General features: G+C 42.1%; 1 pseudogene; it reads left to right on the top strand.

Annotated features, from left to right (window-relative positions):
• The first annotated feature begins 15,399 nt into the window (after positions 1-15,399).
• On the top strand, positions 15,400-20,987 carry LOC121153977 (annotated as a pseudogene).
• Positions 20,988-24,389: the final 3,402 nt, after the last annotated feature.

The raw sequence follows: 24,389 nt of genomic DNA, 5'->3' as shown, positions 1-24,389 counted from the left end.
AAATAAGCAGATTCCAGAGATACCTGCCGTGTTTCTGAGCCTGCCATATATGCATATAATTTTTATAATTGACATATTATAGTAGCAATTTGGATCTTGCTGACTTTCCCCTAAAGTTTCATTATCAGATTTCCCTGATAACAACTCTTCCTAACTATTTTTATAGCTATGTACTATTTCTGCACAGGGAGGATTCTTCATGGTTCCCCCATTGTCAGATATTTAAATTGTTTCCAGAGTTTGATAAAATAAATGCTTTCCTGAACACCTTTCAACAAATATCTGGTGAAAAACTGCTGTGTTTATTGTGCTGGGTGCAGCGGCAGACTGCACTGTACACATTGTTTTGAATGGTTGCTGGGTTTAAGTGTCCTTGGCTTCAGACACAAACTTTTGCTGGCATACAAAATTTGCCACCTTAGATTTGCTAAATGCACATGGATAGATGGATCAGACACTTTCCTAAGCAACAACTCTGACAGGGCAGAGAGATGGAGAGATGGACAAGGGGGAGAGGGAAGGAATGGAAAGTTTTGGCATCCAAAATAAAATTTGTCTAATTTTACCACCAACTGTGCAAGACACACCCTTCCCAGCAATCCTGCCACATTATAGTCCATATCAGTGGAATTAAAAGGTTCCTCACTATTTCACTCCCAAAATGTCCCTATTTTTAGCTTTTCAATGTAGACAAGTGTGGAAATCCCATCTCATTTCAGCATGACTTTTTTTGTCTCTCTCCAGCTCCTCCTTGTCCTGCATAGCTGTTGATCTCTGTCATAATGACTCATTCTAGAATTCTGCCCCAGTTCCTCCATTCTCCAAGTACCTCACATCTTTTATCACTTGTCTCCAATTCTCAGCTCTCAAATTGCCAGTGCCTACAATGCATTCCAATCCCTCTCTGAACCCCCATTTAAAACAGCACGTGAAGGTGGCCCTCCCAGACCTCCATCACCAGGAACAGTCCCAGGCTGTCAGGCACACACTAATGAGCAGCCAGCCTGTGAACATCCACGTGGAGGAAGCAGGCACTCCAGCTACATTTTCATAGAGGGAGCTTTGCTAATAGAGCAGAGGATGGTCTAGGAAGAAGGCTGCAGCAAGGAGCCAGTTAGGCGGCCGTCATGGTGTGCTGGATACTGCAGCAGGTCTCAGCCAGCACTGAAAGGAAAGGGAGTAGGAAGGAACACAGAACTTTGTGAAGGCTGACATCTAAGGCAGAGAACTCTATGCTCTGTTCACTCTCTCAAATATTTGTTGATTGCCTGGCAGAGCTGTGGACGCTGGAAGGTAGCAGTGGAAAAAAGGCAGTCTCACCTTCATGGGCTTAGATGAATCACTGAACATCTGATATACCGGTGGAAATAAGCATTAAGCAAGGAAGTACAAAGTCATTGGGGAATCCTGGAGTGGGGAAGGTCCGTCTATTTGCACTGAAGAACTCAATAGAGAAATCTGACAAAAGCCCAAGGCAGATGAGGACTCTGAACCTTCCCATGTGACCCTTAGGTGACTGCCAGTGACACTGATGGGGATCAATGGAGATTCAGAGTAGGCAGTGAGCAAAGCCACAGTGATGTCACTTCCGGAAAGACCACGTCTGAGATGTCTGTGGAGACATGCAGCAACAGACAGACAGGATCCAGAGAAAAATCAATGTTTCAGCCTGGGCAGAAGGAATTGCGAACAACAAGTCAGAAGGGAAGCCTGACAACATCACAACTTAATGGAGCAGAAAGTTTTCAAGTAGTCAGAAAAGATGGATTTAGAAGAGTTTTCTGGACTTGACAGTTACAGAGTCCATGTGATACCCAAGAGAGAGCAGCATTCACTGTCCCTGCAGGTGCAGTGATGGGGGCAGGGGTGTGGAAAGCAGATCTGGGAATGTGGGGCCCTCTTCCCAGTATTGTGACCATGGCAGAGTGGGATGACAGTGAGCAAGACACAGGGCAAGCTTCTGGGAAAGGAGACTTGAAAGAGCTTTTTCTTCTTCTTCTTTTTTTACTGTGAAGATTTTATTATTAGGTTATACACCAAATCAGTTACTAACTTCTGCTCACTGCCATGACCTCATAGCAACTTGGGCTACTTGGAAACTGAATGGAGTAAAGTACCTCCACGTATGGCTGTGGAGAAGGGGCAGGGCACCCAGATTTGATTTCAGCACTCATGGCTGCCCTAAAAACTTTACTTCACTCTTGGCAGGTGCATGCTGAATTCTGGAAAACATATCATTTTAAGACTCACCTGGAGATTGGGTCCAGTGAGTTGAGTCTGATCCAGGAAAGTGTTAGAACCAGAAGGTACAACTGAGCCCACAGCACTAAAGAGTGAGTCTCCAGGGAGTTCTCTAAGCTCACTCCTAACTTCTCAGATTCCAGATCGGGCTGACTCCAAAAATTACTTCTACACTCTACTTGGTGGTGGGATTGAGCCAACATGCTTCCCCTCCCTCTTCAAGTCTGGCTTAGGAGAATCAGTGGCCGTTCAGTCCGGCTGTGTGGCCCTGGAAACTCTCCAAAACGGGACTAAGACAGGGATGAACACAGAGCCCCTGTTTCTCTGTGCAGGTTGTACACTGTGCAACATTAGGGGGAGGGGGAACTTTCAAGTCCCACTCATCATGTATTTATACAGTTGTCATGACAATTTTTCTGGCGTTGATAGAAGCAAAGCACGGAGGAAGGGATGCTATTTTCTTCAGCTTTTCTGTTTTTAAACTGTGCCCAAGGCTTATTAGGGAGTGCTTTCAAATGGACACCTGTGCGGGCAGGGAAGCAAACAGCCTGGAAAGAAAAGTTGAGCCACAGATATAGGTACAGTCAGACATGCACCAACCCCCTGAGAGCTTGGAAATTAGCCAGGAGGCCTCAGCCCTGACCAGTGATTGCACTCAGGCCACCTTCTCTTGGAAGAGGTCACTCTCTGTACCCAAAAGCTGACAGCATGCCAGCAGAATGGGGAAGAAATCCCTTCTTCTGAAAGGGGAAAACTGGGTGGCTTGGCACAGGACATGATTTTAGGTTTCAATCCAAATTTCAATTTGAAAAGCTGAATGCTTCTTTTTTATTATGGTAAAATACAAAACATGTATAACATAAAATCTGCCATTTTCACGCAGTTCTGTGTCTTTAATCACATTGTAATCTTCGTATGACCATCACTACCAATCACCTCCAGAAACGTTTTCATTTTCCCAAAATGAAACTCTGTCCCTGTTAAATAACCATTCCCCCTTGCACTTGTGCTCTCCGAAGCTACCATTCTACTTTCTGTCTCTAAGAACTTGACTGTTGGGCCTGATGCAATGGCTCAGTGGCTAAATCCTTGCCTTGTACATGCGCAAATTCCATATCGGCTCTGCTTTGTGTTCCAGCGGCCCTGTTTCCCATCCAGCCCCCTGCTTACAGCCTGGGAAAGCAGTAGAGGATGGTCCAAAATCTTGGGATCCTGCACCCGCATGGGAGACCTGGAGGAGGCTCATGACTCCTCACTTTTTATTGGCTCAGCTCTGCCCATTGAGGCGAGGCCACTTAGGAAATGAACCAGCAGACAGATCTTTCTGTCCCTCTTTTTCTCTGTAAATCTGACTTTCCAATCAAAATAAATAAATATTTTTTTAAAAATAACTCGAGTGTTCCAGGATTTGGTAGAAGAATCACAAAGTATCTTTTTGTAACTGATTTATTTTGTTTAGCCTCAAATTTTTAAGTTTCATCCATGTTTGTACCACATGTGTTAAGCTTTTTCGTTTTCTAATGCTGAATAATATTCCAGTTTGTGTGTGTGTGTGTGTGACATATTTTCTCTATCCACTCCTGTCAGTGGAGCCTTGAATTGCTTCTGTCTTCTATACTATTGTCAATAATGCTGCTATGAACACTTGTGTATAAATATCTATTCAAGTTCCTGCTTTCATGTCTTCTTGGTGGATACCCAGCAAGCAGGGAAACCGCCAAGTCACATAGGAACCCTAGATTTTACTTTCTGAGGAATTTCCATAGCTTTTTCCACAGGGACCACATGTAAATTTATACTCCCTCCAGCCAAGACATGAGGGTTCCAATTTCTCTGACTCCTCATTAACTAGTTACCTTGTCTCTCCTCCTCCTGTGCCCACTTTCTCTTCCTATTCTTCATCTCCCTCTTCTCCCCCCTTCTTCCTCCTCCTTCTCTTTCAGGTGTATAATTACCTTCCAAATGGTTCTGACTTGCATTTCTGTAAATGCCTAATGATACTGAGAATCTTTTCATGCTTATTGATCATTTCTATGTATTCACTGATAAAATATCTATCCAAGCCTTTTGAACATTTTTAAATTGGGTTGTTTGTTTTACTGATAAGTATTAAAGTTATTTATATATTCTATATATATCAATCTCTTGTCTGATTCAGAAATATTTTCTCCCATTTCATCAGTTGTTTTTTCACTCTATTGAAGCCATGCTTCCATATATAATAGCTTGTCATTTTGATGAAGTCAAAGTTTTTTTTTCCTTTGGTTGCTTGCTTTTAAATCCATATCTTGCAGCTCTATCCTATGTTTTCTTCTAAGAGTTTTAGTTCCAGCTCTTGCATTTACTTGACACATTTTGAGTTAATGCTTGCATATGGTGTGAGGTAAGCATCCAAATTCACTTTTGTATGTTTATGTAGATACATGGTTTTTCCAACACCAGTTGCTGAAAAAACTGTCTTCTTTCTCCTGAATGGTTTTGAATCCTTCTCAGAAATCATGTGACTACATGTAAGAGTTTCATTCTAGATTCTACTCTGTCCTACTAGAGTGTACCTCTCTGTTTTTATGCCAGTATAACGCTATTTCAATTAAAATGTTATGAAGACAAGAAGTGTAAGATATTTAACTTGATTCTTTTAAAAGATTATTTGGGGTATTTGAAGTCTTATGACATTCATGAATTTGAAAATGGATTTTTCTTTTTCTTTAGAAAACAACAATATATTTTGAGACTTTTTTTAAAGTTTTTTTTTTTTTTTGAGAGGCAGATTTACAGCAGGGAGCTGGATCAGAAGTGGAACAGCTGGCATATGATCTGGAGGAAGCTTAGTCTATAACACCACAATGCCAGCCCCAAGATACATCAATATGATCTTAATAAGCATTGAGGGGGTACTGAGTTCTAATTTTGCCAAAATTTTTATTTATTTGTATTAAAGTCATGCTGACCTCTTAGATTTTGTTGTATATATGGACATTCCCCTGCAGAATGTTCAAAAAGTGAGTCGCAAGCAACTGTCATAAATTGCCAAGGCAAGTAATGCAGACAGATATAGAGGGACAAAGCAGGATCAGATCTCAGTAATTAGGCCATGAAATGTGGCAGGATTTGGAAAACTACAGTGAGCTAGAAAATGAAAAAATGGGTTTAAATGATTCTTTGGCTCTGAGCTAAATTAAAAAACTCAGGCTGCCTAACACCCTATTTTGCCCTTGAAATAAAACTCTAGAATGGTGATTTAACCGACCTGAGAAAGGAGCCAGGGTCTCCTGGATAAAATCTTATAAAGTACATGGTATGGGTGAGCTTACATTAAAGAACCAAGGAGTTCCTCTCTCGCTCTTACACTTCCTCCCCAAACCCCAGCAGCAATGAAGAGTGAGTGCACTCAGCTCTTGGAGTTCGAAAACTGAAGTTCAAATGACAACTTGCCCATCTGTAGGCTCTGTGGACTGGGGGAAATTGCTTCATATTCTTAGGTCTGTTTTTCTCTCCCATAAAGAAGTATTGGGGCAATATCTAACATTAACACTCCTATGAATATGAATAAATACTAAATGTAAACAGTCAGCCATGTGCCTGGCACTCTCTCATTCACCAGGTGTATGCCAGATACCTACTGTATACAAAGCATTGTGTTACTAGTTGGGCATTTTAAAAAAGGAACAAAATAGAAATATTTACAGGTTTGTCAAGAAGACAAATAACTATACAACAAATTATAAATTGTATAAGTATGAATGATCAATTATACAGTTTATAGTGTAGACTTCCACTATATAATTACATTATATAATTTAAAAAGTATAAATTATAATTATAGACATGAAGAAAATAAACAGCATTTCTTTGAAAGAATGACAATATCAACTTGAGATCAGAGAAGATGTCCCAGATGGGTAAGTTACGATGTAAACAATGGGAAGTACCCAGCCATGGAAAAAATCAAGCAGAATACAAGATTCTATAAACTAAGAGAATGGCTGGGCAACTGGAATGGGAAGAGCCAGGGAGGAAGGGACACAAGATAAAGCCAGAGCAGCGCCCATGAGACACCTTGAAGGCAAAAAGGAGTCTGTGTTTTGTTCAGAATTTTTAGCAGCAAGTTGACACGAGTTGTCTTAATGTCTCCAGTGGCTGATTGAAGGACAGCTTGCCGAGAGGTAGCAGTGGGTGTAGGAAACCAGTCAGAAACCACTGCTGAACTTCAGGAAGAGCTGCAAACGAGGCAGTGGCAGAGCCCGGAGAAAAGAAGCAGAGCCAGAACTGACCACGCTTGCTGACGGATGGGAAGAAGGGAGAGAAAGTAGAAGTGGAAAGACATGCAGCAAGGATCTTTTTAGAGAAGAGAGTAAAGCAAGGGGTCAGTTCAGAATGGCTGGAGTATGTCCATGAGACATCCAAGTGGAGACATCGAGAGAGTGGCCAGATATGAGATTCTGGTTGTCAGGGGTATGATTTTGGAAGGAGACATACATTTCAGAGTCACCAGCATAAATGGCAGCTAAAACCAAGAGAAAGATGGGAGGACCCAGAACCCCAATCTGTGGGCCGCCAGCATGAGGAGCACCAGTAGACACAGAGAAATAAGGAAAAAGATTGATAGGAGGTTAGAGGAGAGATAAGAGCAGAGAGTCAGGAGATGAGAGAGGTTTACCAAGACTGACTGTCACCCTAGGGAATGCAGCAAAAAAAAAAAAAAAAAAAAAACCAAAAACAACTAAACGAAGGACAGAACATCCAACAGATGTGAGACCATGAAAGGCATTATGTACCTGGACAGGCACACATTCACATCCTCTAGACTCGAAATGAGTGACAAACAAATGTTAACTAGAGTGATAACATCACCAAGCTGCCTGCTCACTCCTTAGAGCTCTGCTGATAACAGCAAGATATCTGGGGCCAAATCAGGGCACTGGAGTGTGAAGCTAGATGGTGAACTAGCCACAGAAGAACTGCCCTATTTTAAGCAGGATTCCAGGCCCTTTCCAAATAATCACCATAGTAGTTGTGGACAGGTAATCAGCACGTGGGGTCAGACAGAAAAACTATACTCTCCTGCCTTCTTTACTTTCCGCCAAATTACTCTGAGCCCCCTCAGCCCTGTCCTGTATGACCCATGGCCCTACTGCTTCCCTTGGTCACACATCAAAACACCATCAGACATCCACCCCAGCAGCATGGGAAGGAGTCTAAAAGGCAAGAACCAACACTGAATTAGATCCTTTAAGGTTCACTGTATTGAGGGGGCCAGAGTCCCACCCAGGGAGCCTGAGCCATCTTCTATGCTAACCACAAACACCCTAGAAATTGAGAGGAAGCGTTAATCAAAGGAGATGCAAGATTACATATAGTCACCATGGTTGGTTAATTCCTTCACCCCATTCACCCACCTCTTCCTTGACTTCTTTGGAAAAAGAAATAAGCCATTTCTCACTTGATGCACAATTTCTCTCTTGAGAATTCCCTGGCACCTCTCTGAAGAAATACAGTGCCCTTGGGACTAGCACTATGGCATAACACGTTAAGCTGCTGCCTGCAAGACTAACATCCCTTACGGGCAATGGCTTGAATTCTGGCTGCTCTACTTATGCTCTAACTCCTTGCTGGTGTGCCTGGGAAAGCAGCAAAGCATGGCCCAAGTGCTTGGACCCCTGAACCCAGGTGAAAGACCCAGATGAAGCTCCTGGCTTCTGGTTTTGGCCTTGCTTAGCTTCAGCTGTCACAGCCATTTAGGAAGTGAAACAGTGAATGGAAGAGCTCTCTCTCTCTCTCTCCCTCTCTCTCCCTCTAGCTCTGCCTTTCAGATAAGATAAATCACAAAAATTAAAGAACCACAGTGTCTAAGAAGATGGTGTTATTGGCTCCACAGTTGTTACAGAATCCTAAAACACACTGAACTTGAGTACAGTGTACAGAACTACCTAGAATGCTCTCTATGTTTTCCAGAGCCTGTCAGCCATTCTTATCCTTAACCTCTTTCCCCTTGGGTGCCAAGATTTCCACAGAGCCTGAGTGCCAAAGGGCTCCAAGGAGACAGGTGTTCACTCCATCTTGTTCTCTGAAAGAGTAAATTCCTGTTGCATCAGCAAGATCCATGAGGTAAACCAGGCATGCTCCAGCCCAGGAAACCCCACCCAGACTACCACTCGTCTTTGCATCAGCAGAGGAACAATTGAGAAGATGTGACAAGCAGGAGATATATGTGACAAACACCAGATCCCGGTCCCCCTGCCCCTCCATTGCCCCACCATAAATGTCACTCTATGTTTGTTGAAAGTATGGGATCACTAAACAACTCAACAAAGGCCTCAAGGTTACTCTGTTCTGGGACTTGGCTCAGGAGCCCTTCCTCAGCCTCACGACTGCTGCTCAGGCCCTCAGCTTGCCTCACGTAGCTTTATGCCACAGCTACCTGACTCATCCCCCAACCTCCTCGTTCTACTCTTTAAATCCACCTACTCCCATCCCCAGAGGCATCTTCCTAAAAAGAAATCTATGAGAGCTGAAAATGTCCCTTCCCTACAAGCTCTCTATTTCTCTAAGAATGAAATACCGGTCACTGGCAAGCTCTCTGTCACCTGACCCCTGCCCTGCCCCATCCATTTCACCTTTTGTTTTTTCTAGTGCCTCACTGGGGGCCAAGTAATAACCTATACCACCAAGTGTGGGCAGATACCTGCTGGTTGCCTGGGTGACAATATTAAGCCTCTAAGATTGGGTTGTAAGGTCCTTTTTTCCATAACCTTTTCCTCCTCTTGCTCCTTACTTCCTTCTGTTGCTTCAGTGATCTTTCCAGAATCTTCTTGAACCACCTCCATCATTATTCTCGTATCACACATTGCAGTCTGATTTTCTGATGTCTCCTCTACTAACTAGTGACATTCTGCAAGATGGTAACATTCATTTTATTTTTTTAAGACTTATTTATTTTTATTGGAAAGGCAGATATACAGAAGAAGAGAGACAGAGAGGAAGATCTTCCATCTGATGATTCACTCTCCAAGTGACCGCTGGAGCTGAGCCAATCCAAAGCCAGGAGCCAGGAACTTTTCCAGATCTCCCACGCGAGTACAGGGTCCCAAGGCTTTGGGCTATCCTTGACCACTTTCCCAGGCCATAAGCAGGGAGCTGGATGGAAAGCAGGGCCACCAGGATTAGAACCAGCGAGCATATGGAATTCCAGTGCGTGCAAGGTGAGGACTTTCACCACTACACTATTGCGCCGGGTCCTACATTCATTTTAATGTCTATATCACTGACATCTAGCTTGTTCTCTGGCATATAACTGATCCTCAATGCTTATTGTGTAATAAATGAATAAATATCATCACTTCTTTTTGGAGTATTTGGCCTGGTGGTTAAGATGCTTTGTGTTGCACTTGGTCCCCAGTGAGGCATACTTCAAGAGCAAAAGGTAAGATGGGCATCCCATATTACAGTAACTGGCTCCAATATCCTGCTCAAGTTCCTGACACCAGCTTCCTGAGAACACAACCCTGGGATCTGGGGTGATGGCTCAAGTAATTGGGTTCCTGCCACCTGCATAAGAGACCTGGATTGAGTTCCTGACTCCTGGCTTCTGCCTCTTGGTCTCTGTAGACCTATGGTGGAAGGGATAGGGGGTTGGGGTTGTGGGGTAAGTGCCAACTCTCAATCCCTCCTTCTCAAATGCATACATTAATTAATTTGAAAATATACTTATTTCTGGATCATTTTCCTTGGGTGTGGTAAAATAATACCTCTTCACAATGGCAGTGTTGCTTAGGAATGAAGTATAGTTGTACAGTGGTAACAGTTACAGATTGAGCAAGTAAAGTCAAATTTCATCTTGAGATGTTCTTGGACTCAGGGTCTCAGGCCATCCTCTGAAAAACCAGTAATTTTTAGCTCTGATTCTCTGACTCTTCACTGATTGAGAAGATTCTATATTTGCAGCAATTCCATCCTGTTTTCTTCTGTGATATTCAGGTTCCCTGGAAACACTTGCTTCTTTATTTGCTCCTTCAAGAATCAGGCTCCCCTCTAAGTTGGGAGTAGCACCTCCAAGATCTCCACAGAAGGGATCTGTCCTGGTCCATGGCTCCGCGAATACTAACTTGTTCTCCTCCTTTGGCTCCCCCCCCCCAACCTTTTCTCTAATGGTTATTTCCTTTGTGCCTTGGCTAATGCAGCTCATGAGGAAACAGGATGACAAAATCACAAGCTACTGAGTTTCCATCCTTCCGTCTGCTGAATAGTTGGAGGTTGCTTCTGTCCTAAGTTTTCCAAACAAGTGAATGAGGAAAAGTTATTTCCCTTATTAAAAACTTGGTGTCCCTTGGTCACAGGACAGATTTCAGCTTATTCATCAGCTTTTTTTTTTCTTACCCATTTTGTCCATTAGTGCACAGAGAACAGCTCATTTCTATGTCTAATTGACCTTACAACAAACTGAGGCAATTTGGAGCCATAGCAACTTAACTAGCTGTGCCATAGTGCTGGTCCCTCCATGAACTGTTCGAAGCACCTCCTTATGTTACACTCAAAGCAACATAAATACTTCTGTGTATTCAGAGCTAGTGTGACAAAGAGGGTTAAACTGCCATTTGTGACACCATCATCCCATATCAGAGTGCCAGCTTGAGTTCAAATACTCTGCGTTTGATCCAGATTCCTGCCAATGTGCCTGGGAAAGTAGCAAATGGTGGCCCAAGCACTTGGGACACTGCCACCCATGAGGAAGACCCAAATGGACTTTCTGCCTCCTGACCCAGCCCTCGCTGTGTAGACATTTGGGAAGTAAACTAACAAATGAAAGAGTCTCTCTCTCTTTCTCTCTCTCTCTCTCTCTCTCTGTGTATGTGTGTGTGTCCCTTTCTGAACTCTGCCCTTCAAATAAATCTTTGAGGAATGTATCTCTGTGTATTCAGTTATTTCTTCAGGCATTTTCTATATTCAGTAATTAGATTTGGCATAATCAAGTGTAAACAAGACAGAGAAGAAAGGGGAAGAAGAGGGGAAATAAGCATTGATATATAAATTCTCTGGGCAAACTTATTTTATTTAATCCTTACAGCACTACATCCCATCATCTGTATCATTTGTTCAAGGACCTGAGCCTCAGGATTGTCTCCACCTATATCAGTCAGGATAAACTAGTTCCTACAGGGGATGGGGCCAACCCTAGGGCACAGTAGCTTAAGCCACCTCCTGCAGCACTAGCATCCCACATAGGGGCTAATTCATGTTGCAGCTGCTCCGCTTTTGAACTAACTCCCTGTTAATGTGCCTGAGAAATCAGCAGAGGATGACCTAAGTTGTTAGGTTCCTGTACCCACGTGGGAGATTCAGAAGAAACTTCTGGCTCCTGCATTTCGCCTGGCTCAGCTCTAGTCATTATAGCGATTTGGGGAGTGAATCAGCAGATGGAAAATCTCTCTTTTCTCTCTCTTTGTAATAACTCTGCCTTTCAAATAAACAAATAATTATTTTTTTAAAATATGAATCCTAAAGAAGTAACAACCAATGTTTACTTTGGGGGGTCGGGTCTTAAAGAAGGTTTTTTTTTTTTATGAGTTAGGGATTCATCCATTCTTTGCTGTCTTCACTAGACGACCTCATTAAAAGGTGACTCAAAACAACAGGGAGCAGTAGCTGAATACCAGTGCAGACTCTTGAACAAGACCCTCTACTTGAACAAGGCCACAACACTTAGATTTCCATTTCCCTAACTAGAACATGCATCACCAACACCCCAACTTTCGAAGGGGCAGGGAGGTGAAAATCTATGACGCCCAGGGGGAGAATCAGAACTATTTAATGGACAGTATAAGAGTCACCATAGGCTACAGCTTAAATGCTTCCCCAGTGCACTAAGCTCTGGGAAGCAGGGGAAGATTAACTACTTTCAAAGGAGCTAAGGGCAGAGCAACATAAATCCAGAGAGTTAGGAGCCACCACCAGTGGAAGATCAAAATCAGGAATGAAGATAAGTTATCTCTGAAATATACATGCACATCAGTGAGCAATGGGATCCTTGGTGACACAATGCAGATTTACCCACAAATTTACAAGCATCTACAAGAACACACGCAAGATGTAAGACATCGCTATCGTCAGATCTCTTAGGATTTTAATAACTAGGACTTGGTTCAAAGACCTGTTATAGAATAGCCAATTTTGGGTAGAATTTATACTGTGACAAGGCTTCCAAGTGTAAGGAGCAAGCCTACCACTTTTCCTCGGTTCTTTCCCTTGCACTCTCACTACAGATGAGAGCACTGAAGATCGGAGTTGATTTCCATTTATTTTTGAAATAATATCCTAGCAATTAGCTGTAAATTTGAAAGTGATAAATATGCATAAGGAAGCCACGTTTGTGAGAACTGCATAGCTTCACAAAAACAGAAAGCAAAGCTATCTGTATGTGAGTCTGGAAATCCTGGTGAGAATCTAGAGCTCAAGACAAAGCCTCGCCCTGTCTCAGTCATAAACGGTGAGTCACAGGTGGTCCAAATTAGGTCATTATTACCCTAGCAGGCACATCACATATTGTTTGTCTAATAACAACATGCTTAGTAACTGAGGAGTTTAATTTGCAAATCAAGTACCAAACATCATGGAAGAGCCTTGCTAGCTAGCCCCTCCTCACTCTGAAACACCACAAACACATACACACACACACACACACACACACACACACAGCACGCTACCCACCTTCAAGCTAGGAAGAAAATTTCACATTCTGAAATGGCTTATGAGCTTAAATTCCCAAGATTACAAAATGATGCAATTACGTAGTAATACAACCTGTCATATGGGTAAACATGGTTAAACCAGCAAAATCACCTCTATCAATGAACTTGAACTGACTGGACTGCTTTCCCTTGCCAGCTTCTCTACGATGCACCAGGATAAAGAAGGTTGATTGGCTTTTTAAAAAATGTCATTTACTCCACTGGAGGTAATGGTGTGGATTGTCTGGATGGTGGTAGAATGCACTTTGGAGCTACCATCTCCTAGTTATTTCACATATGTTCTCACAATGTGCATATTTTACCATTATTGTACATGGAAAGAATCTAAAAAGGCAGGCATCTCAGCATAAATAAGCATATATTTTCTATATTCCAACCACAAACACTAAAGCCTTTCCATCTTTAATTGGGTTTTAAATTTTTCAAACCTCTGAAACAACCACTGTTTCTTAAATCTGAGAACTGCTGCTTCCCCATCCCTACTTGCTTGAATAACCAGGGTGAATGCAAACAGAGTGCAATATCAACTTGATAGTCAACAATACTAATTGAGCACCTGCTTCATGTAAGGTACTGAGCTGATGCTACACATGCAATGCACAATGGTTTAGACCACTGTAAATTTGGTATGTTCTGGTAAAGATATTTGAAGCAAGGAATTCATTAAAATGCATTCACTTAAAGCAACAAAACACCTTCAAATCAAACTATTTTGTCTTTTTTTAAAACGTTTTAATGCAAGTGTCAGATATAATAAAGAAGGTATCAATGACACAGTGGTTCTGTATTGCCCAGGGCAACAAGGCCTGACTTTGGGAACTGCCAATCTCATCCCATCTTGCTCACCTAATGCTTGGTGCTTTCCACTATAGTCAACTTGTTCCACACTTGCTGTCCTGGACATACCCAGCTAATTCATTCAACATCTCAAAATCAACCACTCGAAAACCACTGATTGAGGTCTTGCTTTCTGTGCCAAGCTCTAAAATGTGGATGCAATTTTGTCCTTTCAGAGCCTACTGTTGGGTCTGATGAGGAAGAGAAAGGCCCATAATGAAGTTCTCATAAAATGGGGCTCTGAGAAGGATGTAATGTGTGTGTGTGTGCGTGTGTACTGCTAGGTCAAGGGAGAAGTCAAAGACAGCTTTGAGAGGGGAAGAGTGGAAGCTGGGTGAGCTAATCCTCAGACATTTGCCAAGTGATCATGTGGGGAGAGGGTATTTTGGGCAGAGAGAACATTCTGTCCAAAGGAATGCTGCATCCGCTCCTGTTGCTCCTCCAAAACGCTCATCCCTCATGGTGTGGGGCTATAGAATTCCTGTGGCATCCTCATTCCCAGCGTAGCATGGGGACTTCCCTAAGCCTGGAGGAGACCTACAGAAGGGTCCACTCAAGACTTGGTCTTCCCAGAGGTGAAACCACAGGTGCAGTGCGTTAAGTCATGCCTCTTGTTTTGTCCTATAGTCCACCCATCAAATACATTTACTTTATTTAACACGTATCTGTGAGCACTGACAACAGGAAAGGCATGGAGACGGACACGCACACAAAAAAATGAAATTGGCTTCTTTTTCCTTTTTCCTGAAAGAATCTGTTTTTCACTGGAAATCGCAGGCCAGTGAATTCAATTCACTTGATTCCAAAGGGATCTGAGCTTGAAGGCTAACCTAGGACATTACTGCTGGGGCCTTTGGGTTAGCTGCTTATCCTAACTGAACCTAAATTGTGTCTTAGGTGAATGAGGCTAGTAAGTGAACATTCTTCCTAGATGTGCTCTAAGAACTCAGAACAATAACATTTGCAGGGCTTCAGCATACAAGGAATCTTAGAGCTGAATAACAAAACCTTAATACAGTATAGGAAAATTAAGTGATGGCACAGAGTAGTATTCAATTTAAAAAGAGCTAGACAATTAATTAATTAAAATTTCAATTCCAAGGTTCTTACTTGATCAAAAATTAACATAAAATTATTTGAGAATCTTGGCTCCTCAAAGCTTTGTGTCAGGTCAAATGAAAATGGAGATTTTTCTTTTTCTCCCTAAGGTCCAGTAGCCTCCTATAACACAATGAATCCTAATTACTCTATTAGTATCAGGCAATTTTTAAAGCTGGGAAGTCTGAAGAGTACTCTGAACATCAGCGGTTCGTGTAAGGAAAGGCAACTCTTCTCGGTTATGGGAGTTACAAGCACCATTTTGTCATTCGTTCCCTCTGCTACCAGTCATCTGGGCTCCACAGGGCATTTTACAAGTCAGGCCCCATGATCCTAAGCACTACCATGCAAAGAAAAGAATAAGAATGAAGAAAGGAAGACAATAGACTGTGATCCCAGGAATCAGGAGACCTGAACAATGAAGCACCCCTATAGCAGGATGGACTCCATCCCAGGACTGAGGAGTCTTGCAGTATCGATGGTTCTGGAAGAATACAAAATAGGCCACTATCCTGTAAAAGAGGCATTTGAAGTGGCTAAAAAACTCTGCAGTACTCCCAGTCCCCTGCTAATAATATGTGCATGTATTTATGAACCATCTATAATGCATTAAGTCCCACCTCAAAGTTCTAGTTAGACAGCAGTTGACAAAGCACACAGTGTCCCTCTCCTGGGCATCACATCCCAGTGAATCTGGATCCCTGCAGTGGGGTAACAAATAGCCACCGTCTGACAGCAGGTCACTATGCTGATTCCCTCCTGTAGGTGCAGGGCTGCACCCTGCCAGATCAGGAGAAAATGAATCTCCATCAATGCATGCCGTTTTTCCCGACAAACACGAAGCAGGAGAAGTTTGCTCAGTAAGCCATACTTGGAATAAACAAGAACAACTGTAAATGCTAGAGCTACTATTGCCCCAACCCACAGCAGTAATGCTTGAATAATCAAAATCCTTCCAGATAAAGTTACAGGCCATGACTTAAACATTTGCCTGGTTTGTATTTTATATGCCACAAAGTTCTAACCCCAACCTTTGACTCTGTAACCATCCATGGTTTGAGTTTGGGTTTGAACAGCTGCCCAACCCATCAGTGCATCACTGCATTTGAGTTATAACTCATGCAAAGACATTTAAGAGCTCGCAAGTCCTTGACAGACTAAAAGCAGAGAGAAATAAGATTCCATAGCAACAACATGTCATTCTAAATCATCGTGGCTGCTTCATGAACTAAGTAAGGATCGAAATAGAAAATATAACAGGGAGCGGGACCAGTTCAGCAGCTATGACTATTTTGGGGGGGGAATTAGATCACTTTGGTAGCAGAGACAACAATATGCTCAGTTTTGTTAGTTACACTGTTGAACTCAAAAGCCAGAAAAACTTGTCATTATTTGTAACTTTCTTTCACTGAAAAAAAAAGGGGGGGGGGAGTTGTTTCCGTCTCATGTTCTTTGCATGCAGATATATCAGGTCTGATGGGGACTGTCAGCCTGAATTCAGGATGAAGGGACTTGAACTCTGCCACTGAAAACCGTTGCTGATTTAATAAAATTTTGTAGATTGTAGTAAATATCCCAGCAGCCAAAAAGTAGTGAGTAAACTTTTGAGGGTGCTGAGCTGAGGATTTACCTCATTGTGGCATTTGCTAATCAACTATTCTTGTTTAAGAAAAAAAAGAAAATGTGTACCAAATGAGTTCTCATGTCAGATGGCCGGGAGTAAGCCGTGTTGGCTCAGCACGGACTCTCACCACATTCACCACTTAGAGTAAACAGCATCTCCAGCACAAACAAGTCTCCAACATAAACAGAAAAGGGAGGCCTCTTGGAAATTACTTGATAAACTGTTAAAATAATAACTGCTTATCTTAGACTTGGCTCCAGGCTGTGAGTACTGGAAGCAGTACAGCCTAAGATCCGAGCAGCATTTCCTTCAGTGGAGCAGGACATGAAGGTGGTTTTGTTTCCATCATTTATTTAGTTGGGGATGAGGGAGTGAGAAACAATTCTCAGATAGGAAGAAGAAGAAGGACTCCTGTGTACTCATATATCCAAGAACTATAAACATCAAGACTCTTATTTAAAAATTCAGACAATGCCTATCTTTCTCCCTGCTCTGATAACAAACAGCTGTCTTTTAGAGCCCTCTGCATGCCCTGCAGTAATGGGCGTGTATTACTTCTGCTGAGGTCTTTGTCACAGGTGATTCCATACTGGCTGTCTTGTCCCACAGACAGCATTGCACAGGTTCCTTAAATTCCTTTTCATTTTTATCTGCTAAGTCCCTTCACAGCTCGTGGGTGGATACTCCAGCCATAGTAGACCCCTCCTATAACATGTACTAGTGTACTAGGACTAAAGTAGATATTTGCTACTGTTGCTTTTTAATGGGCTTTATTTAACTTGGCATCTTAACACCATTGCTGACTAGATGATTCTACCACCTTCTGAGGGGACTGAATTTTCAACAACCAACTCAGATGAAGTATTTATACCTAGGGCTACGAAGTGAATATTTTCTGGGGCTGGTGTTGTGGCACAGCAGGTGTTGTGTCTGCAGCACTGGCATCCCTTTTGGGTGTCATTTGACACCCAGCTGTACCACCTTCACCCAGCTTTCCCCTAATGCACCTGGGAAAGCAGAAGATGGCCTGGCTGCCACAGTTCCGGTACTGACATGGGAGAGTCAGTTGAAGTTCTTCGTCCCTCACTGTAGCCTTGCCCTACCCTCGCAGTTGTGACCATTTGGGGAATAAACCAGCAGATGGAAGATGTATCTCTCTCTCTTCTGACGTGTTCTCTCTCTATATAACTCTGTTTTCCCTTTCTCCCTGTAACTCTGACTTTCAAATAATCCTTTTTAAAAATGCATACTTCAGGGCCCAACATGATGGCGCAGTGGTTAAGGTCCTCGCCTTGCATGCCCGAGATCCCATATGGGCGCCGGTTCTATCCCAGCAGCCCCGCTTCCCTTCCAGCTCCCTGCCTGTGGCCCGGGAAAGCAGTCGAGGACGGCCCAAAGCTTTGGGACCCTGCACCTGCGTGGGAGACCCAGAAGAGGCTCCTGGGTTCGGATCGGCATAGCATTGGCCGTTGCGCTCACTTGGGGAGTGAATCATCGGACAGAAGATCTTCCTCTCTCTCTCCTCTCTGTATATCCGCCTTTCCAATAAAAAAATAATAAAAGTAAATCTTTAAAAAAATGCATACTTCAAATTATTTATCATATTCATATCATGGAAAAAGGGGTGGGATAAATCTTTAAAGACTGTATGTATGATACCACTTAATTTTCCTAACAATCAGAAGTAGGCTCTACCTACACTGGTCATATTATGTTTAAAGAATAAACAAACAGGGCTTGGCACAATGGCTCAGTGGCTAAATCCTCCCCTTGAAACTGCCTGGATCCCTACAGGCGCTGGTTCACATCCCAGCTGCTGCACTTATCACACAGCACCCTTCTTGCAGCCTGGGAAAGCGAAAAGAATGGCCCAAAGCCTTGGGACCCTGCACCCGCGTGGGAGACCCAGAAGAAGTTCCTGGCTCCTGTTTGAGATCAGCTTAGCTCTGGCTACTGTGGCTACTTGGGGAGTGAAATCAGCAGATGGAAAATTTTTCTCTGTGTCGCACGTTCTCTTTGTAAATCTGACTTTCCAATATAAATAAAGAAATATTTTGAAACCCTGAAATTTAGAGGCACTCACTCATTTATTTGCCTTCCAATTTGTAAACATTCATTTGCCTTCACTTTGTCCACAGCAAAGTCATATTTAAAACACAAAATTTTCAGCCAAGATGTAATAACAGTGTGAGACCACTCAGAAGGTTTGTGGAAACAATTAATTAAAAGGTAGTTTTATTTTAGTGTATAAAATTTTAACATCCAAACATAAATGAGTCACTATACATTATTTTTTCACTGTTTTAAAACTCTTTATATGCTTAAATTTCAGGGTTTTTCTATTCAGCACCAAAATACACAGTTTTCAATTCCATTTTGCACAAGTTTTTCAAAGGACCCTCAGATGAAATCAACAACTTGTAAATCAATGGGCATTCACCAACTAAGGAGAAATAAACAACAGAGATGAGTGCTACAACTGCTCAAGCTTATTATCTTGCCACCTTCCACAGCTTGGGACAGGGGCCTCTTGAACTGAGGTGTCACAACTGGGAGACCTGAGGCAGAGGCAAAGAGAAAGATGAATCCAACAGACAATTCAGGTGACCTGTGGAGGGTTCTATCAAGACTTCAGCCAAGTGCTGGTGGTTCTGACGTGTGAAGACACAGGCAGAGGAGGGTACCACAACAAAATCACAGTGTACAGCCGATCACCAGAATCCCATGGAACCAGAAGCCCTTCTCAGCGGAAAATCTCACCACCAAGGGTGCAATGAATAGTACAGGTGAAGGCATTTTGCCCTACAAGTAGAACAAAAGCAGTACTTGATAAAATGCTACTCTGATACGTCTAACAAAATATTAAACCAAAACATCAAAAGATCAAAATATTTCTAAGTAATTTTACTGTATGGCAAAACAAAGTTCAAGAATAGTTGCAGGACAGGAAAGGTATATGACAAAGTAAGATTCCCAATATCTACTAGTCGATTGAAAATGGATAAACTCATGAAACAAACCAGCAGGACAATAGGAACTCAGAATAAGGAGAGAGTCAATTATTACAGACCCACAAATAACACAAGTGAGAGAATCTATAAATAAGGGCACCAAAACAATTATTATATTCAATATATTCAACAATTTACAGGAAATGTTGGACAGTGAAATAGAAAGAAAATACAAAAAGGCCCAAACTGAATTTCTAGAAGTGGAAGCTATATGTCAGAAATGAAAAGTTCACAGTTATGGGGTAATTAACAGTATATTAGATATTGTAGAAGAGAATAGGAAACCTGAAGACAAAGCAATAGAAATTAAACAGGAAAAAGACTAAAAATGAAAGTCACAGTGCACTGTAAGACAAATTCAGACACTCCTATTTAATTCATGCCTCCAAAGAAAAAGAAGCAGAGAAATATATTAAAAATAATGGACAAATGCTTTCCAAATTTGGTGAGATATTTTCAATTCAGAAACCAAATATTTCCAATGAATTTCACACACAAAAGCATGAGGGAAACATCATCAAGACACAGCATAATCAAACTGTTTCAAAAACATTTTCTGCTCTGCAAAAGAGTAAGAATATGTTAAAATTATGCAGAGAATAAAAAAGAATCGGTACATAGAGACAAGAATAACAGCAGACTTCTAGGCAGAACAATGCAAGCCAAAATACAGTGAAGTAACAGGTTTCATTTAAAGGGAAAAAAAAATCAATCCTTAGAGTCTACATCCAGTAATAATGTTGTTCAAAGCTGAATATGAAACAAAACTTTTTTTTTTCCTGAATTTGTTTTCAGTAGATTAGCACTAAAACAGAAGAAAAAAAAAGGTATAGAAGTAAGACTAGAGGAAATTGCATCATTTCTGGATGGTAGGGAGCACAGCGTCTACTGCCCAAGTTTTACTGTGACTACTGCGACACGTACTTGACCCATAACTCTCCTTTTGTGAGAACACACTGCAGTGGTAGGAAACACTGAGAGAATGTGAAAGACTACTATCAGAAATGGATGAAAGAACAGGTCAGAGCCTGATTGACAAAACAACGGCTGCATTTCAGCAAGGAAAGATACTTCCTACTCCATTCTCTGTTCCTCCTCCTGCAGGGTCGATGATCCCCCTTCCATCAAATCTGCCGGGTCCTCCTCGTCCTGGTATGATGCCTGCACCCCATATGGGAGGTTCTCCCATGATACCAATGATGGGCCCTCCTCCCCCGGGGATGATGGCAGTGGGAGATGCTCCTGGAATGAGGCCACCCATGTGAGGCAATATGCCAATGATGCCTGGGCCCCCAATGATGAGACCTCCTGCCCGTCCCATGATGGTGCCCACTCACCCAGGAATGACTCGGCCAGACAGATAAGGAGAGCAGGGAGGCCTCCTGGCAGTTCTGTGTCACTTTCTCTGCTTCACCAGGAGATCATGGGGCTGTGACTAGGGGGGTGTTTTCTAACAGCATAACAAAGATGATTTGCTCCCCTTTCCCATTAAGAAAGCCGTTTTGGAGGGCAGAAGTGGGGTTTCAAAAAGTGGAGTTTTCATTTGTATTGTGAAATGTGAAAATAAAATGATCAACTCTTTTAGTTAAAAAAAAAAACTAGAGGAAATCTGAATTCCACACAAAGAGATGTAGATTACCAGAAATGACTATTTGTGTAAATAAAAATACTTTTTTCTTATAGTCTTAATCACTTTTTAAAATAGGGATAATGCTTGGCACAGTGGTTAAAACACTGTCTATTGGGGCCACATCCAGTTTCCAATCCAGCTTCCTGCTGTAACACACACCAGAAAGGCAACAGGTGAACTGCTTTGGCTTGTGTCACCCCTGTGGGAGGCCCCAACTGAGTTACTGAGTCCTGGCTGCAGCCTGGCCTGGCCCAGGCAACAGCTGGCACTTGGGAGTGAATTAATCCTTGGAAGATCTCTCTGTTTCTGTCTCTCTGCTTCTCAAATAAAAATGAATAAATACAATAAAAGTATGACTAAGCATTTAAGATATTAAGCATCCATTTAAAACTAAAATAATAAACATGTACCATCAGGGTTAGAGTACTTAATACCTATGAAAAAACAGCACTTACGTGAGCAAGGAAGCAAGACTTTAGAAAGTACTATTATTAAGATCTACTATATATGAAGTGCTCTAAAAGCACTTGTAGGTCGATGTTGATGACATAAAGATGTACACTATAAATCCTACAATAACCACTACAGTAAAAATAGGAGTTATAGCTAATAAAACCAACAAGGGAAGTAAAACATAATCATAAAAATATTCAAGTTCTTGAAAGGAAAGAAAAGTGAAAATAAAAAACAGAACAAATAAAAAAACAGTATCAAGATAACAGTTTAAACTCAAACATTTTTTTAGTGACATATTAAACCTTTGACTATAATATAAATTTAAAATAAGTTGTCTCAAAAATGAAAAATATGAGAAGAATACATTTAATTGTACATGTCTTAAATGTTCCAATTAGAAGCCAGAGATTATTATATTGAATAAAAATTAAATAACTCAGCTTATAAGAAACTCACTTTAGGGCCTGGTGTGATGATGCCTCAATGGCTAAACCCCCTTGGAAGTGCCAGGATCCCACATGGCTGCTGGCTGCTGTCCCAGGTGCCCCATTCCCATCCAGCTCCCAGCCTGTGGCCTGGTAAGGCAGTAGAGGATGGCCTTGGGACCCTGCACACGTTTGGAAGACACAGAAGAGGCTCCTGGCTCTCGGCTTCAGACTTGCTCAGCTCTAGCCATTGTGGACGCTTGGGGGAGTGAATCAGCAGAAGAAGATCTTTCTCTCTGTCTTTCCTTCTCTGTAAGTCTGCCTCTCCAGTAAATATAAATAAATGTTTTTTTAAAAAAAGGATTAAAGTGTGTCTCTTTAAAAAATCGATTTATTTATTTATATTGGAAAGGCAGGTTTACAGAGAGGAGAGATAAAGAGAAAGATCTTCCATCTGCTGGTTCACTCTTCCTCAATGGTCAGAGATGATCCAATCCGAAGCCAGGAAACAGCAGTTTCTTCTGGGTTTCCCATGTGGGTGCAGGGTCCCAAGGCTTTGAGCCATCTTCTGCTGCTTTCCCAGGCCACAAGCAGGGAGCTAGATGGGAAATAGGGCAGCAGGGTCACCAGCTACTTCTCCACTCCCATCTGCCTATCAAATAAATGAACAACAATTTAAAAAAATTATTTTCTGAATGTTTTACTTTAAAAAGTAGTGCAAAGACCAGGAACTTTGAATTCCCAACTTTGATTTGCAGGAGAGAGATTTCTCTCTTTGTTTTAGGTGACCTTGGATTTACATGAAGCAAAATGTATCCATTTTCAGTTTTGAAAAGTATATATGCTTAGGTAACTCCTACCATAGCTAAGATGGAGCCCATTTCCTCCATCCTGGCAGTTCCTTGTGTCTGCAATCCTCACACCCCTGCAACAACTATTTTGATTTTATTCCAGCATAACAGTCTTGTTGATTTATTCTAGGATTTTATATACAAGAGATGATGTGTCTGGCTGATTTCATCTGACATAAGGTTTCTGTTCTTTACCCATGTGGTTCTTGTACAAGTAGCTTGTTTTTCTTTAGATTGCTGAGCGATACTCCATTCTATGGCTATGCCACAGTTTGTTTATCCATTGTTCTGCTGACAGACACTTAAAATTGAGAGCTTTTAGCCCTTTGTGTAAAACTGCTATGAACACTGTTGTTCAAGAAGTTTTTGTGGAGACATATTTCTATCTGTCTTCAAATAACATAATAAAAAAAATTAAATTCTGTAAGAAAATGACAAAAAAACTTCCAAAGTTTGCCATGTCCACTAGCAGTGCTGCGAGAGAGCCAGGTGCTCCGTATCCTTACTCATCTGTCATTATTAGACTTTTGGGTATTAGCCTTTCTAATAGATGTGAAGTGGTACCTCACGATGCCTTTAATACTTACATCTCCCTGATGACCCATGATACTCGGCATCTTTTCGTGTGCTTATTGACAACTCATATAACTCTTTTATGAAGCGTCTATTCGGGTCTCTTGGCCATTTTAAAAGCTGCATGGTCTTTGTAACGTTGAGCTGCAGGAATTTTTATTACCATCCCCAGACTGATATGTGCTTCGTGAATCGTGCCTCCTCCTCTGTGGTTTGTGTGTTCATTTTCTGAACAGTATCTTCTCGGAAAAAGATGTTTCTAGTTCTAACAAATTTCTGGTTTATCAATCTATGAAAAGGATTTTAAGCACCAAAAAGTTAAGTCACAAAGACCATGTCATGTATGAGTACAGATATCCCACAGGTGATGTTTTTGAAAGCGTTTGTGAAGATTTGAGATGTGGCTCTCCTTAGTACTGGCGATGACATCACAGTGTTCTCTGTGCTGAAGAGAGGGAGTGGGGGTCCTCTCCCATGTGAACATCTGGAACAGAGAACTGGGCCTTCCCAGGAAAACCAGAGAAGCAGAAAGCAGCCATGGAGGTTGGGGGCAAGGCGGGGGCGGAATGTCCGTGAGGGTACATGTACACAGGTCAGGAACATAAACGACAGCTCCGGGTTCTTGCCTCCCACGGAGACAAGTAACTTATGCACTCAGGAACAGAATTCATTTGGCAGTGAGGAAAATAAGCGTACTTCCATGTGTGAGTGTGAGCCCCCACACACTGAGAAACAACCAATACGCGGCCCAAGGAACTGCTTATAAACTAGAAAGAAAAGGCCAAGACGGTACCTGCAACTGGGGAGCTCCGACCCAGACCCGTCTGCACAGGGGAGTGCGATACGGGCGGGTGGAATATCCGCTCGTGTTCCTCAGCGAAAATACAGCTACAGGGTC

This window comes from Ochotona curzoniae, unplaced genomic scaffold, assembly GCF_017591425.1.
Source record: "Ochotona curzoniae isolate NIBS_2020 unplaced genomic scaffold, NIBS_Ocur_1.0 contig_2723, whole genome shotgun sequence".
Classification (NCBI taxonomy): Eukaryota; Metazoa; Chordata; class Mammalia; order Lagomorpha; family Ochotonidae; genus Ochotona; species Ochotona curzoniae.
Note: the sequence above shows the minus strand (reverse complement) of the source record. Positions and strands in the feature narration are given on the sequence as shown.